This window comes from Trachurus trachurus (genome assembly GCF_905171665.1).
Source record: "Trachurus trachurus genome assembly, chromosome: 10".
NCBI lineage: Eukaryota > Metazoa > Chordata > Actinopteri > Carangiformes > Carangidae > Trachurus > Trachurus trachurus.
The window spans coordinates 1,396,958-1,404,997 of record NC_139894.1 but is presented as its reverse complement, the minus strand read 5'-3'; the positions used below and the strand labels follow the sequence as shown (position 1 = coordinate 1,404,997).

Sequence of the window (8,040 nt, the reverse complement as noted above, 5' to 3'; positions counted from 1 at the left end):
CCAGAGCGTTGTGGAGTTGTTGGGTTGTGTATTTGATGAGTTTGATGAGGGAAACCAAGAAATCCCATAATGAGCCTCCGTAGCGTAGCTCTGAGCAGCTCACGGCTCTGCTCCGCCGTTCTAAAAACAACTTGCACCGACAATTAAAGGTAACAAACCTACTGCTATGACTATAGGGGTTATGGCAATGGGCCAATTTACCAAAATGTTGAACTATCTCTTTAACAATGGATATCACACAAATTCACATCCATGGTAAAAAACCAGCGTTAATAGATCCATGCGTTTACCGCAACTATGACAACGACTGAAAACCGTGGAAACGTAAATGTACAATTCCACCGGGAATACAAGACCAGCTTGTTGTGTATGACCTGAGGAAGAGCAACAGCTCGAAACATTGTCACGATTAAATTATATTTATAGGAGCCCTTGCAGTGTGCGAGCTTTTCTTCATTTTTTTCAGTCTGTTTTTTTGGCTCTGCACCTACACAGTGTTGTCTATGGATGTGCGTGCGTTTCTGCTACTTTGCGGCTTATGATTTTGACCATAGACAGGGTCGTTGTATAGGGGAGAAAGGTGATGATAACTCTAGGGGCCCAGCGCCCAGTGGGGCCCATAAAAAACCCCAGTAGTCTAATCTTTGTATGACTGATTTATTCTGCGTAAGACCCTGACTAATACTCATAGCACACTAAAAACTCTACATCTTTCCAAGAATATTTGTCTTATTTCTTGTCCAAATGTCTCATTTCTAGTCAAAACTAATCTCTTTCCACTTAAAATAAGACTCATCACCTAAAAATTAACTTGTTTTTAGATCATTTGCACTTAAATTCACAATAAATAGAAAAATCTGCCAGTGAAAGTAAGTTTTTTGTGTTTGTAATAAGAAAGAAAAACTTGCTCCACTATCAGATTTTTTCTACTTATTCCAAGTGAAAATCTGCTTGAAAGAAGTAAAAAGTGTCTAAAAACAAGCTACTTTTAATATGATGTGTCTTATTTTAAGTAGAATGAGATTTGTTTTGACTAGAAATAAGACAAATATTCTTGCTAAGATACTTGAGTTTTTGCAGTGTAATGCTGCATTAGCATCAAAACAAAGAAGGCTAAATAAAAAACGATAATACATACGTAGTCTAAGAAAAAAAAAGGAAAAGTTAGGGGGAGGGAGGGGCCCACTTTAGTATTCTTTAAGGGGGCCCAGAGTTCCTAGCAACGGCCCTGCTTATGATTTTGACCATAGATGACGTTCGGAAACTTGTGGATACACGTGGATGCTGCATTCTGGCCTGTCAGGCGCGTCAACACGGCCGCCATCTTGGGCCGGGCTTTCTGACCATAGACGTCAGACCCGCTCAGACCCTTGTAGAACAAGTTTCATTCAGTGTATGTATGCGTGTGTGTGTGTGTGAGTATGTAAGTGTATGTTTAATATAAAAATAAAATGTTTTGTTGTATCATAAAAAGACAGCTCTGGAAAAAAATAAGAGAGCACTTTCACAAATGTTTCTTCAAAGCATCTCTACATGTATGACTCATTCTTTTCTTTTCTTTTTTAACTCCTTCTCCTTAATGAGACACTGATGAGGTCATCACCTGAACCACATCTGGGGCCTCATTTATCATTGTGGATACACCTTTTTTTACGCCATTTTCCCCTCGTTTTGTGCGTACGCACTTTTCTCCGCCAAATTTGGGATCTATCAAGCCAAAACCTGACGGGGAAAAGTGCGGACATTTACACCCATTTTGACCCTGGCGTACGCCTTTTTTGAGGAACAGGAGGAATTGGCGACACCGTTGCTGAGTCAGAGAACTGCAGTGTGAGAGGGAGAGAGGAGCGGAGTACATTTAGAAGAGCACAGAGGATTTTTTAAAGTAATTGTGGTAGTGGTGGACCGTTGATGCTGGCAATCCAACCCGCTCTATAATAACACTAGGCTCTATGTTAATTGATAAACAGAGCGCATTGTGGATTTTGCTTTTTTGATTAGGCTGTGTGACGTCCGACAAGGATCAAACCATCCAAGTTTAAAAACACACCGGCAGCAGCGCACACTGATCTGCAGCTACTGAGACTGTTATTATTCTGTCACCTGAGTTAACGAGGTGCACGTGTGTTTGGAGCTGACGAGAGGAGAGAATAAAGAGCGAGACAACGCGGCGGAGGAGGAACTGTGAAGGACTCAGCTGTAGCCTAATGGAAAATGACCTAAACCGAGTCCAGTAGAGCTGTAACTGTGTAGTGGAAAGCAGCAAAGTAATGGTAACTATCGTCCTGCTTCCTACATTGTTTTAACATCTAGGTAAAAAAAAAAAAAAGATTTTCTGGGATAAACGGGCAGATTACATAAGATTCTTCTTCTTTCTGCTCCCTTTTGTTGAGATTTGGGAGGTTTTTGTTTTTATTGTAGCTTATTAAAATGCAAGATCATTTTCTGACTGATTTATTGCCCGTGTATCTGCTTTCGGAGAAGCGGAGAAGTTCCGCTTCTTTCCCCCGTCCTCCGCCGGTTGTCTCCGTTGTCATTTTGTTGTCACAAAAGTTGCTGCGCCACAGAGAGCACATGGCTAATTAAATATGCACGTGCTGACCATATGTTACCCTTGGTTCAAAAGATGAGCCAGAACTCCAGTATAAAGTTTTAAAACACTTGTTTCTTTATTTATACAAAAGTTATATTCAAATCTATTTATTTATTGGCACATGTAAAAGGAGCAATAATGATTAAAACATCTCCTCTAATGATCAGGATGCAGCCGGCCTGGCTCCCTCGGGCTTACTGCGAGTGAGAGAGGGGATAGACACAGTGATTTATAACATTACACACACGCACCTGGCAGTTACTATAACACAGCACCTCTATAGAGCAACCAAACACTGCACACGCTCAAATGCAACTCCTGCCGGTATACACAGCAAACCCCTAAGCCCCTCAAGTTAAGGCAGACTGAGCACACTTGGAGATGGAAGCCGACTGTTTAACATGGTCAATAGGTGGGAGAGTGGTAAAACAAACAAAACAAAACCAAACAAACAAACAAACAAAATAAATGACGGCTCAGCTGAACAGCTCCGCTCTGTGTATCTTAACACGAGACCATCAAGGAGCGCAATCCCGCTCCGCGGTAGCTGCTCAACTGAACACATCAACCAAACCACAAAGAAGAGGAAAAAGGAACAGCAGTCAGGCCATGCACAGCTGTTCCTCATGCACCTACAACACAAAGCACATACTGCTCACAAACAAACATTTAGCAAGCAAGCCATGCAACATACAAGCTATAAAACATCCATCATGCAATATTACAATACAGACAACACATGGAATAAAATTAATTATGTTACCATACGACTGTCACAGGGTGCACACACACTGATCTGACCGACCCTTGTTGGCTCGCTTCCCTCCTGTAACTGTTTCAGTGACAACAAAAATGCAATATGGTCAGCATCAACATATTCACACACATATGCTGGGGAAACAGTGGACACTTTATTATTCCTAGCAATCAACATACCTCCTGTTCACCAGCTCATTCCTACCCAGGAGCCCAACCTGCTCCGTGTTTCAGTAGGCTATGTGCGCTGGGCACTTGTTGTGCAGTTTAACACACAGGAACGGCACCTAACAACTTGAAACACACAACCACACAAATGTACTAATGTCGTGTGCCTCTACATATATGCACAGTTTGCCAACTCTCAGTATGGTCTGAAAACTCTAAAAACTTACGGTCGGCAGTGCTCTCACACAATCCTCCTCACCAGCCTGCAGCAAATCAGCCGGTGAGGACTTCAGACAGACAGCTGTCTTTCTGCCTGATTAGGGCCTCCTTAAATCTGCCTGTCAATTTATAACCCCGCCTCCCTCCAGCGGCTACATTCTACCCCCTCAAGGAAAAAAATCGTCGTCCCGACGATTTACTACACTGTAATAACCTATTTGTTAGAGATTTCGCAGCCACCATACTCACACCACAGACGGTGCTCTCTGTGCGCCGGTGGATTGGGGAAGATGGTAAGGATTTGAGTGCTGTCCTGCTGTGGCACGGGTGGTACGCCTATAGGAAGGCTCGGCCCCCTCCCTGCGGGGGACAATGTCCAGACCTGATGGGTCCAAGGGCGGCCCGTTTATCCGGCTTACAGTAGCGGAGTCCTGGACACTGAAATCATAGTTATCCATCATGACACATAAGGATGCTCCACTCACTGACTCCAGGTCGCTGTCGTCCTCCTCTGAATCCTCGGACTCCTCAGAACTTGACACCCTGGCCACTATCTCTGGCACTCCGCCTGCACCAACAGCCCTCATCTCGGCCCGATGTACCTGTTTAACCGGGTAGTCCTGGTCTATGGGAACAACAGAATAAACATTTCCCAAGCCCCCTGGACACCTGACTACCCGGTAAAGGCATGAGTCCCAAGTATCCTGAATCTTATTTCGCCCTCTCACTTGATGGTTTTTCAGGTACACCAGCTCACCTTCTTGGAACCCTGCATCCCGGATTACTGCATGGTGCTTGAGATTTCTGCGCTCCAGTCGTTCCTGCAGGCGTCCTCTCACTCTGCTGTATGCCTCATTCAGGGTATCCTGATGTTCTCGGATCCACTCCTCCACTGAGCCTCCACTGGGTTCTTCACTGCTGGTGCCTAGTAGAAGATCGACAGGTAACTGTGGCTGACGGCCAAACATAAGGAAGTAAGGACTCACCCCTGTAGCCTGGTGGACAGTGGTGTTATAGGCGTAGGTCAACTTCGAGAGGTACTGGGGCCACCGCCTCTTCTGGTCCGGGGGAAGCGTGCGCAGCAGATCATGCAGCGTCCTATTGAACCGTTCACATTGACCATTGCCCTCTGGATGGTATGCAGTGGTGCGACTCTTCTTAATGCCGTATAACTTACATAGCTGCTGGATGATGTGACTTTCGAAGTTCCTCCCTTGATCTGAATGCAGGCGAGCCGGCACACCCAGCAGATGGAACCAATTTCGCACCAGCACGTCAGCCACAGTGCTAGCACGCTGGTCTCTCGTCGGGATGGCCAGGGTGTACTTGGTGAAGACATCTGTTAAAACCAGGACATTCTCCCTCCCATCACTCGACAGCTCCAACAAGGTAAAGTCCATAGCTAGTATCTCATTGGGGCTGGAGGCCTGGAGTGTGCCCATGTACGTTCTCACCTTCGGTCTTACTGCTTTAGCCACAATGCAACGCTGGCATTCCTTGCACCACTGCTCCACGTCCTTCAACATCCCCGGCCAGAAACAACGGCTCCGCACTAGATCGGTGGTCCGATCGACCCCCTGGTGACCATGGGCATCATGTAGTTGGGTGAAAACTTCCTTCTGCAGGCTCTGCGGCAACAGCAACTGGTGGACTTCCTTGTTTCCATCCGAGGAGTAGGTAAGGCGATACAGACATCCCTCTTTCTCCAACAGACGATGCCACTTCTGGACCAGCTCCCTGCTCTCCTTACCTAGACTCTCCTTCTCCACAGCCTCCGGAGGACGGCCCTTCTGCCAGAGTCTCAAAACAGGTCCAATCACGGGGTCTACAGCTTGCAATGACGCGAGGTCAGGACGAGAATGGCTGGGGAGGGTCGTCACCTCGCTGCACATGGCCTGCACTGATGCTTGTGGTACTCCAATACCTGTCATGAGCTGCCTGGGAATTGCTGTGCCGGGTGAAGCTCTCTCCAACGTCAGCCGGGACAGTGCATCAGCATTAGAGTTGGAACGCCCAGGCCGGTATTTGAGCGTAAAATTGAAGGATGCCAACTCTGATGCCCAACGCTGCTCCACGGCTCCCAACTTCGCAGTCTGCAGATGACAAAGGGGATTATTATCCGTGTACACAATGAAAGTGTTTCCCAGGAGGTATTCTCTGAACTTGTCGCAGACTGCCCACTTGAGGGCTAAAAACTCTAGCTTCATGGAACTATAATTTTCCATATTCCGTTCTGTTTTCTTCAGGCTGCGACTCGCATAAGCAACTGGTCTGATCTTACCATTGTGCTCCTGTGATAGGACCGCCCCCAGTCCTTGGTGGCTGGCGTCTACCTCCAGGATAAAAGACTTGTCAAAATCTGCAAAAGCCAATACTGGGGCTGTACAGAGCCTCTCCCGTAGGGCCTGAAATGCTTTGTCACAGTTCTCGTCCCATCGGGACAACAGTGGGATTTTCGGGGTCTTACCCTTGCGGGGACTCAGTAGACTGACTAGATGGTTAAGGGGCGCTGCCAGCTTGGAATAGCCCTTCACATACCTCCGGTAGTAGCCCGTAAAGCCGAGAAACGATCTGAGCTCATTCAGGTAGGTGGGCCTCCTCCAATCTCGCACCGCTGCAATTTTCTCAGGGTCTGTGGCAACCCCCTCTTGTGACACCACGTGCCCCAGGTATCGCACCTGTTCCTGAAAGAAATGACATTTGGACAGGTTTACTTTTAAATCCTGCTCTTGTAGGCGTTTGAAGACCAACTCGAGTCTCTCCAGGTGCTGCTGAATAGTGGAAGAAAACACGATGACATCATCCAAGTACAACAGGACGGACTGGTGGCGCTGATCCCCAAACAATCGCTCCATCAGCCGTTGAAAGGTCGCCGGTGCGTTGCATAATCCAAACGGCATCCTATTAAATTCAAACAAGCCAAAGGGAGTACAGAATGCAGTTTTCTTCCTGTCATGTTCTGCAACTTCTACCTGATTATACCCGCTGGCGAGGTCCAAGGTAGAAAACCATCGGGCTCCTGTAAGGGCATCCAAAGACTCGTCAATTCTGGGCAGCGGGAATGCGTCTTTACGGGTTTTAGCGTTAAGTTGACGATAGTCTACGCAAAGCCTGATGTTTCCGTCCTTCTTCTGCACTATCACGATTGGCGATGAGTAGGGGCTGCTACTCTCCCTGACAATTTTACTATCTACCAACTGCTGAATGTGGGCTTTCACAACCTCGTACTGGGCCGGAGGTATCCTACGATATGGTTGGCGGACTGGGGCTGAATCCAGCACTGGAATTTCATGTTCAATCAACTTAGAACACCCCACATCCCCCTCCCCCTTAGAAAATATGGATTGATAAGTGTACAACAGTCGTTTAGCTTGGATTACATCACCTTCTGACAGATGTGAAAAACTTGGAACAGAAAACTCTGCCTTTTGGTCAGCCATGTCATAAGCCTCCTGTGAGGAAACCTGAGCAACATACTCATGTGATAACTCATCAAAAGATAATTCGACTTTAGGCCTAGGACTAATGGGAGCCGTGGTGACTACTTCTACAGACCCAATTAATCTGCGTGGTGTGACCCAGACATCCCTTGTCCCCACATTTGTGACCGGTGCATACAGTAAACCCCGTTCTGCCTGAACTAAAGCTGGGGAAACTAATAACCCGTCAGGAAGGGTACCCTCCTCTTGACCAAGGGGCTCCAGTAAAAACTCCACCCTACTTGCAGATGGAATCTGTGGGCAAGTGACAGGGACCAAAGTTAATGTACCTGCAGCCACCTGCACTGGTGTGTTACCCTGAACTCTGACCTTATAGACCTCGGTAGAATTGACAATTGCTTCTCTTTTTTCACAGTACCTTAGGGCAAGTTTCCATGCTGGGTGAGCTGACTCAATCTGAGGTGTATGAAAAAGTCCCAACCCATGTTGTCCAAGCAATATGTAATAAAAATCTCTAACAATGTTCATACCCAAAACTCCAGGAAGACCCTTTTTTTGTTGCTGGCCACTAGAGGTGGGGGGATCTTTTACCACTAGAACACCACAATTTAAAATCGGTGTCCCATAGACATTTACAGTTAGCGTTACATAACCTACATATGGGATATCAAGCCCATTAGCAGCTTGAAGGCCAAGCCATTGACAATTGCCCACTTTGCATTTACCAGAAGCATTAAAGTGTTCATCAAAAAAACTTTCTGTGATAGTGGACACCATCGATCCTGTATCAAGCAGGCAGGGGACTTCGACATCCCCCATATTTACCATTACCACTGGGCAGGAACCAACCAATTTGTTAAATGT

General features: G+C 46.6%; 1 protein-coding gene across 1 annotated transcript in view; it reads right to left on the bottom strand.

Annotated features, from left to right (window-relative positions):
• tgfbi (transforming growth factor, beta-induced) overlaps positions 1–8,040 on the bottom strand; it is a 280,474-nt gene that overhangs the window by 170,281 nt on the left and 102,153 nt on the right. The gene's annotated exons all lie outside the window — the stretch shown is intronic.